This window comes from Rhinolophus sinicus, chromosome X, assembly GCF_036562045.2.
Source record: "Rhinolophus sinicus isolate RSC01 chromosome X, ASM3656204v1, whole genome shotgun sequence".
Classification (NCBI taxonomy): Eukaryota; Metazoa; Chordata; class Mammalia; order Chiroptera; family Rhinolophidae; genus Rhinolophus; species Rhinolophus sinicus.
Window position 1 is genome coordinate 59,179,981 of NC_133768.1, and position 14,135 is coordinate 59,194,115.

Consider the following 14,135-nt stretch of genomic DNA (forward strand, 5'->3'; position numbering starts at 1 on the left):
TGAGAGAAAACATGCTTTTTTTGAAGAGCTGAAAACAGATGATGCAAGGTAACTCTGATCAAATGGGTGTCTAGGAAATTAGTTTATTTTTCCATGAATAATTTAAGAATTTTGACTTACTGGCAATTCTGTAATCCAAAAGTGGGAAAAGTAACCATACTTAGAAATTGATTTTTGGAAAATGGAAGGCCTCTGCAAATCATGTGTTAGCAGTCATCATGCCTGCATTTTCAGACATTGGACGCATATGATTTTACTCTAGGCACATATACAGAGGGTGCCAAAAAAGTATACACATTTTAAGGAAGGAAAAAATTGTATTAAAATTGTAATGCTTAATATATACCAATCACAAAAGATGAATACAAGTCATGTGTATACATTTTTTTGGCACCCCTGTATAATCCATTGTAACCTTTATAATATTAAAGACAAGAATATGCTATGGGCAGAAACATGCTATGGTGAAAACTCATGAGTCACACTGTTCTACATTCCTTTCCTTTGGAGTGTGGGTGGAGTCTGTGACTTGCTTCTAGCAATAGAATATGGAAATGTGATGGGATATCACTTTATTGATTAGGTGACATTATATAGCACTCCATTTTAGCAGATTAAAGTGAAAGATTCTCTTGCTGTCCTTAAAAAAGAAGCTGCCAATTTATGATAGGGCTATGTAGCAAAAACATGTGAGTGACCTCTAAGAGCTAGCTGACAGCCAGGAAGAAAATAGGAATCTTAGTCCTACAACCACAAGGAACAACTGGGTGAGGTTGGAAGAGGATACTAAACTCCAGAAAGAAAAACAACCTAGCCAACACCTTGATTGCAGTCTTGTGAGACTCTGAGCCAACGACCCAGCTAAGCCCTCTCCAATTCCTGAATCACTCACAATTCCAACTATTAATAATTTAGCCTAGCTAACTCTTTCCCCCTTTTTCATGCCTCAGATTAAATACCACTTCTTCATGCAAGTCTTTTCTGATATGTTCAACTTCGATCTCCCTGTAACACACTCTCAAAATACTTATTCATAAATCTTAGAAAACTTTGCTCAATGTCTATCTTCTCTGCTATTTAGTCATTCCTAGGAGGGTATGGACTGTTTCTGTCTTATTGCAATATCATTACTGGTACAATACATGTCACTTAGGAGGAACTCAATAAATATTTGCCAAATGAATGAATGGAAGGGTGAATGGATGGAGAGATGAATGGATGAATTAATCTAATATCTGAAAAATCCTACTATAACAAATTATGGTAATATTCAAAAGAAAGCATTTCTGTTATTCATGGCATGGGTAATGACATTATCTACATTGATAAGTGTGGCATAATTAAACAAGAGTTGAAATTTAAAATGAGTGCATACTTTCTTTCCTTAACAGCAATCTATAAATCATTTAAGGCTTGCCTACTCACCAGGGATTTTTTCACGTGTGTCTAGTTCAGAAGTTCACCACAGTGGGAAAAAAGAGTTGAAGGAAGCTATTTGTCAAGAGTTTGGGGCATGTATAATACAATGCGTGTCACACATAAAAATGTATTTAGATTTTTATAGTCCAGGTTCAGTCTAAAACAATACAAAAAAGACATTTCATGTTACACATGGACTATGGTAAAAGCGTTTATTTTGTGATTATGAGAAACATTGTGTAGCTGTAATCACGTACTGAGACACTGGTATTTGCTTACCAAGTAGCCACTTCTTTCTTAACAGCAGAAGTATTTTTAGGATGGCTCCAAAAAGCTTACTTACTCTATTTCTCAGCTTTCTTCACATCTAAGAGTGATCATATGACAAACTTATGACAATGATTTATAGAAAGAAAGTACCTCAACATAATAAAGGTCATATATGACAAACTCTCAGTTAATATCATATTTAATGGTAAAAAACTGAAAACTTTTCTTCTAAGATCAGGAACAAGACAAGGATACCCAACTCGCCACTGTTAGTTAACACTACTAAAAGTACTAGACAGGGCAATCAGGCAAGGAAAAGAAATAAAAGGCATCCTAATTGGGTATGAAGAAGTAAAATTGTCACTCTTGCAAATGACATGATTCTTTACATAGAAGAACGAAACTTTGTTTTTCATAAGCAAAAGACAAAAACCTAAAGATTCCACCAAAAAAACAAAACCCAAAAACAATCAGAAACAATAAGCAAGTACAGTAAAATTGCAGCTACAAAATCATGTATGAAAATCCATTGCATTCCTGTACACTAACAATGGAATTTCACAAAAAGAAATGAAAAAAAAACAAAGAAAAACACAAAAAACAAAACAGAAACAAAAAAAACAATTCTCTTTGCAATTGCAACAAAAAGAATAAAATACTGAGGAATAAACTTAACAATGGATGTGAAGAACCTATACACTGAAAACTACAAAACATTATTAAAGGAAATTAAAGAAAACACAAATATGGCAAGATATTCTGTGTTCATGGACTGGAAGAATCTACATAGTAGTTAAAATGGCCATATTACCTGAAGTGATATTTAACAGATTTAATGTAATCCACATAAAAATCCCAATAGCATTTTTTAAACAAATAAAAGAAAAGAAAAAAATCATCAGATTTGTATGGAAACACACACAAAAAAACCCAAATAGCCAAAGCAAAACTGAGAAAAAAGAATAAAGCCAGTGGTATTACACTCCCTGACTTCAAATTACACTACAAAGTGACAATAATCAAAACAGCATTGTATTGGCAGAATAGACACACAGACAGACCAATGGAACAGAATTGAGAGCTCAGAAATAAACCCACATATATACAGGCAAATATTTTTTTGACAAAAGAGCTAAAAACATATAATGGATAAAAGGAAGCCTCTTCAATAAATGGTGCTGGCAAATCAGAAAGCCAGATACAAAGAATGAAACTAAACTGTTATTTGTCACCATACACAAAAATTAACTCACAATGGATTTTAAAAAAAACCACACACCTAAATGTAAGATCCAAAACAATAACATACATAGAAGAAAACATAGGTACTAAACTACGGACCTTGGTCTTAGAGAGGATTTTATGATTTTTACCTCAAATATAAGGGAAGTAAAAGAAGAAATAAGTGAATGGGACTATATCAAACTGAAAATCTTCTGCACAGCAAAAGAAACTATCAACAAAACAAAGAAGCAACCAACCAAATGGGAGAAGATATTTCCAAACAATACCTCGGATAAGGGGCTAATATCCAAAATATATAAAGAAACTCAACAACAAACAAATAATTCAACTGAAAAAAAGATCAGAGGACCTGAAATGACATTTCTCCCAAGCAAAGAAACAAACTGCCGGCAGATATATGAAAAAATGCTCAACTTCACTAGCTGTTAGGGAAATGCAAATCAAAAACACAATGAGATACCACCTGTTAGAATGGCTATCATCAACAAGACAAGTAATAACAAGTGTTGGAGAGGCTATGAAGAAAAAGGAACAAACTGCTGTGGGGATTTAAATTGGTACAGTCACTATGGAAAACAGTATGGAGGTTCCTCAAAAAACTAAGAACAGAGGTGCCACATGACCCAACATCCCTCTTATGGATATCTACCCCCAAAATCTAAAACCATTTATCTGTAAAGATCTATGTACCCCTATGTTCATTGCAGCATTATTCACAGTGGCCAAGACATGGAAACAACCAAAGTGTCCTTCAATAGATGATTGGATAGAGAAGATGTGGTTTATATATGTAATGGAATATTACATGGCCATAAGATGAAATACTACCATTTGCAACACCGTGGATGGATCTTGAGATTGCCATGCTAAGTGAAATAATTGTGACAGAAATAGTGAGAATTATATGACTTCACTCACATGTGTAATGTGTAATATAAAACTGAAAGCAACAAACAAACAAGACAAGGAAACAAACAAAAACTCATAGACACAGACAATAGTTTAGTGGTTACCAGAGGGTAAGGTGGGTGGGGGGTGATAGAAGAGGGCACAGAGGGTGAAATATATGGTGATGGAAGGAGAACTGACCCTGAGTGGTGAACACATGATGCAATATATAGATGGGGTATTATTGAAATGTACACTTGAAACATGTATAATTTTACTAACCAATGCTACCCCCAATAAATTTAATAAACATAAAAATAATAAAATAATATTCATCCATCAAAAAACAATTAAAATTTCAAATAAAAACTATAGTGTCATTTACATTGTCACCAAATAAATGAAATACATAGGTATAAATTTGACAAACTATGTACAAAATCTATATGAGAAAAATCTACAAAACTAGAATGAAAGTAATCAAGAACAAAATAGAGAGATATCCCATGTTTTAAATAGGAATACTCAATATTGTAAGAGGTCATTTCTTCCCAAATTACTATACAGATTAAACACAGTCTCTATCAAAATCCCAACAAGTTATTTTGTGGATATTGACAGATTCTCAAGCTTATATGGAGAGGCAAAAGACCCAGTATTTCTAACATATTGTAGATGAGCAGTTAGAGGACTGACACTATCCCAACTTCAAGACTTACATTAAAGCTATAGTAATCAAGAAAGTGTGATATTGGCAAAAGAATAGACAAACAGATCAATTGAACAGTATACAGAACTCAGATATAGATCCACATATATACAGTCAACTGAACTTTGACAAAAGAGTACAGATGGTTCAATAAAAAATCAGATTTTTCAACAAATGGTGCTGGAACAACTTGATATTTTCATACAAAAAAATGAATCTAGACACAGACCTTATACCCTGCACAAAAAATTAATTCATGATGGATCATAGACATGAATATAAAATGTAAAAACTATTAAACCCCTAGAAATAACATAGGAGAAAATCTAGATTACCTTGGGTTTGGTAATGACAAAGGTGTGATTCTTTTAAGGAGAAAAATTAAAAGTTGGAATTCATCAAAATTATAAAACTTCTCTCCAAAAGCTATTGTGAAGAAAATGAAAATATAATCCATCAACTGGGAGAAAATATTTGCAAAAAATGTGTAATAAAGGACTATTATCCCAAATATACAAAGAATTTCAAAAACTCAACAATTAAAAACATGAACTACCTAATTAAAAATGACAAAAATATAATATTCAAATAGTTTAGACATATATGCAGAAGTGGGATTGCTGGATCATATGGTAGTTGTATTTATAATTTTTTGAGGAACGTCCATACTGTTTTACATTTTGCATTCCTGCCAATAGTGTGCAAGGCTTCCACCTTCTCCACAGCCTTGCCAATATTTGTATTGCTTTTTTCATAAATGCCTTACTGACAAGTGTGATGTGTTATCTTATAATGGTTTTGTTTTACATTTCTGAATGATTAGTGATGCTGAGCATTTTTATTTTTATAAAGCTTTTGGCCATTTGTATGTCTTCTTTGAAGAAATATACATTCAAGTCCTTTCCACATTTTAAATTACGTTATTAGTTTAGCTTTGTTTTGTTTTTACTATTAAGTTGTAGGGGTTCCTCACATTTTTTAGAGATTAACCCCCTAGATATATGGATTATAAATATGCTCTCCTACCTGGAAGAGATATCATCACTCCTATGTTTACTGCAGCACTGTTCACAGTAACCTGGGGTAGGAATACTTATATGGGACAGAATAGACATTAAAACAAAGACTATAATAAGAGACAAAGAAGGACCTTACATAATAACAAAGGGATCAATCCAATAAGAGGACATAACCCTAGTAAAAAATGCCTAGTCCATCAGCAGATGAGTAGATAAAGAAAATTCAGTATATACATGCAATGGAATACTAATCATCCTTAAAAAGGGAAATTTGAAATATGTGACAAAATGAATGACTCTTGAGGACATTATGCTAAATAAAATAAGCCAATCACAGAAAGATAAATACTGCATGATTCCACTTTTACTATGTATCTAAAAATAGTTCAATTAATAGAATTAAAGAGTATAATAATGGTTTCCAGGGGCTTGGGGGATGGGGAAATGGAGAGTTGTTTATTAATAGGCATAAAGTTTTAGTCAAGGAAAATGAACAGGTATAGAGGTCTACTGTATAATACTATATCTATAACCAATAATAATATATTGAACACTTAAAAGTTTGTTAAGAAGGTAGATCTAATATTCAGTGTATTTTCTATAAATGAAAATTCTAAAAAGAAAAAAATGGGCAAAAAACCTGAACAGACACTTCACCAAAAATGATATACAGCAGCGAAAGAAAAACAACTAGTTACCCACAAGGGGGCTCCCATAAGACTATCAGTTGCTTTCTTAACAGAAACGTTGTAGGCCAGAAGGGAATGGCAGGAAATATTCAATGTGATGCAAAATGAAGGCCTACAACCAAGATTACTCTACCTAGCAATTTTAAAACGCTATCATTTAAAATTGAAGGAGTGATAAAGTAAAGAGCTTCCCAGACAAGAAAAAGCTAAAGGAATTCATTACCACCAAGCCAGTATTACAAGAAATAGCGAAAGGACTTCTTTAAGCACAAGAAAGGAGAAAACAAACAAACCAATGAAGATAAAAATTATGAATAATAAAATGACAATAAATATGTACCTATCAATAATCACCTTAAATGTAAATGGATTAAATGCTCCAACCAAAAGACATAGGGTAGCTGAATGGATAAGAAAACAAGACTTATACATATGCTGTGTAGAAGAGACCCAGTTCAGATCAAAAGATACACACAGACTGAAAGTAAAGAGATGGAAAAAGATATTTCATGCAAATGGAAACAAGAAAAAAACCTGGAATAGCAATACTTATATTGGACAAAATAGACATTAAAACGGAGACTATAATAAGAGACAAAGACATTACATGATAACAAAGGGATCAACCCAAGAAGAGGACATAACCCTAGCAAAAAATTATGCACACAACATAGGAGCCCTTAAGCACATAAAACAAATATTGACTGACATAAAGGCAGAGATCAACAGTAACACAATATATTGTCACAGGATGTAAAGTACAGCATAGGGAATATAGTCAATTTTATAGTAATAGCTATGTACGATGTCAGAGGGGTGTAGACTTGGTGGGGTTATCACTTTGTGAGGGGTGAAAATGTCTAATCATTATATTGTTTTGTACACCTGAAGCTCATAAAATAAAAATTTCAAAAATGCTATGCTGATGGCAAATACACATATACAAATTCTCAACATAATATCTCATTAGGGAACTGCAAATTAAAAGAACAATAAGATGCCACTTTACACCTATTGGCATGACAAAAACCCAAAAACGGATAATATAAAGCGCTCACAAGGATTTGGAGCAACAGAAACTCTCATTCATTGTTGATGGGAATACAAAATAGTAAAGCCAACTTAGGAAAACAGTTTTACAATTTCTTACAAAATTAAACATATTCCTAACACAGAATCCAGCAACTGTGCTCCTTGGTATATACCCAAATGAAATGAAAAGTTACATCCACACAAAAATCTGCACACCAATGTTTGTAGCAGCTTAATTCATAGCTGCCAAAACTTCAAATAACCAAGATGTTTTTTAGTAGGTAAGTGGATAAGTAAACTGTGGTACATCTAGACAATGGAATATTACCATCAGTGCTATAAAAAAAATGAGCTATCAAAACATGAAAAGACATGAAAGAAACTTAAGTGCATATTACTAAGTAAAAGAAGACTATCAGAAAAAGTTAATTACTGTATTCATTGTATTGTGACTGACATTCTAGAAAAGGTAACTGTATGGAGATAGTAGAAACATCAGTGATTATTGGGGTATGGGAAGGAGGAAAGGATAAATAGGTAAAGCACAGAGGATTTTTATGACAATGAAAGTATTCTGCATGATTTTATAATGGTAGATACATGACACTATACATTTGCCAAACTCATAGAATGTACACCACCAAGGGGAACCCTATTGTAATCTACAGACTTTGTTTGATGATGTGTCAATGTTGGTTCATCAATTGCTACAAATGTACCACACTGGTGCAGGATATTGATGGTGGGAGGCTGTGTTTGGTGTTAACTAGGGTGTATATGGGTATTCTCTGAATTTTCCACTCAATTTTTCTGTGTTTTAAAGCTGTACTAAAAATAAAGTCCTAATTTTAAAAATGTTCATAAAGGTATCTATCTACTATCTTGTGTCATGATTGATTGCCAAGGCAACAAATAAATTTCAATAAAATGAAAAGATTCATGTTTTGTCAAGCCCTCAAGAGTCAGGGTAACCACGAAGGTAGGTCTGGAGAAAGGGCCTGATTTCAGTTGTGATGGAGTGGGGGGGATAGTATAATTTATAGTTAGCCTCTAACATCAACTTGTCTTATTCATAATGTCCTTGCAAGCACACAAAATGTGTGTTTGCTAAAAGCCTACTTTGGAATGCCATCTAATATTGGGACACATTGCATGCATTTATTAAATAAAAGTAAAATAATTTAATTTTTTAATTTTAATGCATAAGTTTCCATTAATATGAGTTTATACACAACCTGTCATTACAAAGAGAAACGGGTGTATGTTTTCTTTACAGGAAACAAAAAGTGTTACCATTGTCTTTGGATTTTCAACCAAAAGAATGTATGTCCCTTAGAGTAGGAGAAGTTATGGTTACATTGCTGGTTTGTCTTCCTTCCTCTCTCAGTCTTCAAAAATTGACCTTATACCTTTATTAAGATAAGCATTTCAGTTTGTTTTGCAAATAATATCCCTTTTAAGAGCTACCATCTCGTGGTGTAAAGGTATAACATAATACGAAAAGCAATATATTTAGTACACAGTATAAATTTTCCAGTTCAGAGATGAATGCCAATAGCTTCTAGCAAACAGAAGGATGAACACAAAAAACATACTAGGTGAGCTGAAATGCTTAGAGTTGAAAATAATGTTTCAAGATGAGTATACATTGAGATGTTATAATAAACCTGGATCTCTGTATTGCATCAGGCCAAAAACTTTATTTTGCGTCAGAAGAAGATGGTTAGGCTTCCGGCTTCCTAACAGTACTGCGGAAAGAACCGGAAAGTATCACTTAAAAGACACTATTTTGAATTCTACATTAAAGAAATAATTAATGACAACTCAATAAATAATAATAATTCAAAGTACCTGGGATCCCCAAAAGGCTCTACCTTGCATGTCAAATACAATAATTAGTAGTAGCTGCCTGTAGGACTTTGCTTACACACATGATGAAACCAGATCCAGGCTAAGTGGCATGAGTCTTGCCTCTCTTGGCTGTGAGATGGTACACAATCTAAATATGTGTTGAGCCTGTATAAATTTTCTCAAGTCAACTCAATTTATGTCATTCCAATTCAATTCAATTGAACAAGAACACAGACAAGTGATTTTTTTTTAACAGTATAAAATGTAAAAGGCATTACCCAGGATCTTAAACTTCATTCAAAAAAGAAGGCCAAGGTTGCCAAATAAATAAAAAAATATACAAGAAGGAGCATAATCAAATGATAGAGTGGAAGACAGTAAAATGATGAGAAGGAAGATATTTAAATGGGCCAAAAATGGAGTAGGCTTTCTTGAAAGAATTTAATTAAGCCAGGCCTTGAATACAGTTTTAAAAGACAGAGAGAAAAAGGAAATAGTGTAAAGAAATGGGAAATGAATAATAAATATTAAATGCTATCTCATTTTTAGACCTTTCTGACAGAGGTTGTCTAAGTAGAAAAAAATAAATTCAATAGTGAATTATATTTCATTCCAGAGGTTTCCTTCCTTTTTGTTTTGCTTTGTTCCTTTGCCTTTCTTAGTTTTTACATCTGAAGTTATCTTTCCAAGTTTGTTAATTATAAGGTACTTACAATTAAATTTAATATAATAATTCAGCAGTGCAAAGAAACACATTGAGCACCTTTATCTTTATGTCCTAAATCAGTAATCACCACTCTACATAACCAAAAACAAACAAACAAACAAACATACGAAGGAGAGGAAGGGGAAAAAGGGAAGGGGGAGTGAAGGGGCTACATACAAAATGCAGGTAACCTCCGTATAACACGGCACTTCTATAACACGGTTCGAGACTTGGGGAAAACCCTCGTACAACACGGCATCCTAGAACACGGTTTCACTCTAACACGGTTTGAGAATTAGAGAAATCCCCAAACAACATGGAACATAATAAGAGCTTTTAAGAGCAAAAAGTATCTCATTTAAAATTTTTCATTTGAGCATGGATGTCATCAGATTTGACTGCAGAATTTTAAAATTTATTAGAATTTTAAATCCATTTTGTTCGTGGAGTAGTAAGTTCAGAGGATGAAGAAATCTTGTCAAAAGGAAAACGCCCTCGGTTAATGGTGTTTAATAGTGATGACAAAGAAAACATTATTAAATGCATATTAATGTTATACTTTTGGTGAAAATTGTTTTAATAAAGATATTTCTCTTAATTATAAAAATATAATAGTACGTTTTTTTAATTTTTGGAACCTAACCCCCTTTTTTATACTAGTTCATTGTTTCGTATAACACGGTTCGCATAACATGGCGTTTTTATGAACCTAACAACGTGTTATATGGGGGTTAGCTGTATATAGAACACATTTTCAAAAAGAGCATCTATGAATATCAATAAGTAGACATTATCAAGCTATTTTAAACATTTCTTTTTTACTTCCTTATGGCAATTATTCATATGATTGTTATTTTCTTTTATCTTCTCTGCAACCCTTTTAAGGATTCAGTTTAATGAGGAATCTAGTAGAAGTACCAGATTTAATGCTTGACTTATATTTTCCAAGACTATACTATACTAAGAACATAATCAATGTTTAACATATATTGTTTTCAATATGGTCATCCTTTTCACTCAGCTGCTATTCTGGAAAGCTGAAAGAACTTATTGTGTGAGACCATTAGATCTCATTCAGTGTAATAATTTCTTGCTACATCTATAATCATAAATTTCATTTAAATATTTTATAAGTGTATAAAATGTATGCCCATTTGAGAATGTTTATTAAGATCCTTTTAGTTTAAGATAGGCTTTCCTTGTCTGTGCTCCACTATTAACTGTTATCACATCACCCAGTTTATTTCTTAAATGGATTTTGTCAAAAATTTGAATTAGTTTATTTGTTCTGCTTACTTATTATTTGCCTATGATATTCTCCCCTCTAGAATGTAAGAACTATTAGGTATACCATGGACCACATCTGTCTTATTTTACATTCTATTCCCAGGGCCAGCAAAGTGCCGGCCACATAGGGAACCTCCATAAATACATTTTACATAAGTAAATGAATTAATCACAAATAGAGCATAAAAATGTATCTTGATACCATCATATATTATATGTAATAAAATTGGATATCTTCTTGAAACAGGTATGTGAAGAAATGTAAACATCATGATAGGGAAAGTAAAGAGTTGAAGCAAGCACAAAATGCCTAGCAATCAAATTGAAACAGAGAGCTCACTTAAGTTGATGAATAATGTATCCAAACATTCTAAAGGTCATTTCAATATTATTGGAGTCACAAACAGGTAAATAAATTAACCAAGAGAAATGCCCCATTGTTATTAATGAATGACTTTTAGTCTTAGTAGTAAATCAGTTTCAAGAATGTTTCAGCAGCTAAAGTCTAGCATTGAGACTTACGTATGTTATGAAAAGAAATAAGAGTAAATAATTGGAGTCAGAAGTAGGAAACTTTTGTCAACAGTAATGATTCCAGGATTTTTTATATCCTTTGCAATTTTGATAGGCTGATCCCTTTTCTCTAAATTTAAATATTCAAAAGTGGACTGTATTTTTAATGAAAATATGTGCTAGAGTTTAGGTATATCTCCAAGATAATGAATAAATATTTTGATTATACTATAAATCAAAAAGTAAGCATTGCTGATGATTCTTTATTGAGAAAAATCAAAGTAATTAGAATGAGTTTCTCCTTTTTAGATCAGATGGATTAACTTATTTTAAACCTTGGAGCTTCTGCAAATTTTTACATTGTCAGATTTTAGTCTTGCCATTTTGGCCCTCTAATATTAAACAGGAATTCATTTTAAAGAACAAAGTAAAAAGTAGATGTATAATTTTAACAAAATAATGGTAGAAATAGCCATGACTTTTTATAGAGGTATTAATATTTCTGTTATGGCACCAAATCCCCAAAAAAGGAATATATGGAAAAAACTCCTATGCTGAAAGAATCGTATCTTTCAGAGTATATGTAAAATCATGGCAGAGGTGGGTCCAAGATGGCTGCATAGGAAGACATTGAACTCACCTCCTCCCACCAACAAACTGAATATACACCTATATATAGAGCAACTCCTCTTAAGAACAACTGAGGGCTGGTTGAACAGCTTCTGCACAACAAACAAGAGAGACCACATAGAGAATGGTGGGAAACCACAGGAACTATTAGGAGCTTTGGGAGTTGTCTGGAATTAGAGGTGCTGCTGAATGTTATTGTTTACATTCCCCTTCCACTTAGATACTGTGAGTGGGAGTTCAGTCTCAATGCTCTAGCCAACCTGCAAGGCTGTCACAGTTTGCCCCTTATCACTGCAGCCAGCACATACTACAGCCTCAGCAAACTGGACCACCAGGGTGCCCCCAGTGTCACACAACTGGGGAAACCCTAGCCCAGTCCTGACCCAGCCGACCTTCAAGGGTACCCCCAGCATCTCTCTTAACCAGTTCGACTCCAACCAGACTCCCAAAGCCACATGGCACATATAGTCTACATAGAGACCACATCTACACAAGGCTACTGCTTCAAGTTTAAGAGAGGTAGCTGATTCATCTAATTCATAGAAGCAAAACCAGAAAGTCAAACAAAATTAGGAGATCAAGGAATATGTTCCAAATGAAAGAACAATCAAAACAAAACAAAACAAAAAAACAGAAACAAACCTCAATTAAACAGAGATAAGTAATTTGCCTGATAAATAATTCAAAGTAATGATCATAAGGATGCTCACTGAACTTGGGAAAAAAATAGAGGAACACAGTGAGAATTTTAACAAAGAGTTAGAAAATATGAAAAAGAACCAATCAGAGCTGAAGAATACAATAACTGAAATGAAAAATGCACCAGAGGGAATCAACAGTAGATTAGATAATACAAAAGTATGGTTTAGCAAACTGGAACGCAGAATAGTGGAAATGGCTCAGTCAAAACAACAAAAACAAACAAACAAAAAAACAGAACAAAACAAAACAAAACAAAAAGAATTAAAAAGAAAAATAAGGATAGTTTAATCAACTTCTGGTACAACATCAAGCATACTAATATTGGCATTATACAGGTCCCAGAAGGAGAAGAGAGAGATAAAGGGGCAGAAATGCTATTTAAAGAAATAAAGTCAGAAAACTCTCATAAACTGGTGAAGGAAACAGATAGTCAGATCTAGTAAGCACAGAGAGTTCCAAACAACATGAATCTAAAGACAGACACACCAAGACATATTACAATTAAAATGGCAAAAGTTAAAGATAAAGAGAGAAACTTGAGGCAACAAGAGGAAAACAACTAGTCACAAATAAAGTAAAACCCATAAGGCTATCAGCTGATTTTTCAGTGGAAACTTTTCAGGCCAGAAGGGAGTGGCAGGATATATTTCAAATGCTGATAGGAAATAACCTACAACCTAGAACTCTACCCAGTAAGTTTATCACTCAAATTTGAAGGAGAGATAATTTCCTAGACAATCAAAAACTAAAGGAGCCTATCACCAATAAAACAGCTTTAAAAGAAATGCTAAAGGGTCTTCTTCAAATAAAAAATAAAAGGCCATAACCAGAAATAAGAGACTACATAAAGGAAAAAAATATCAGTGGTGAAAGCAAATATAAAATAAAAGCAGTAGATCAGCCACTTAAAAAGCTAGTAGAAAGGTTAACAGAAAAAAAAGTGGCAAGAGCAATTATAACTACAATAAGAAGTTAGGGGATGCACAAAACAAAATTATCTCAAATATGATGTCGAAACATAAACCATGGGAGGGAGGGGGTAAAAATGCAGTGCTTTTAAAATGCATTCATACTTAAACGTCTGAGTTTAAAGTGGACACCTATAGATATAGATCAATATATATGAACCTTATGATAACCACAAACTAAGAACCTTCAAAAGACACACAATAAAT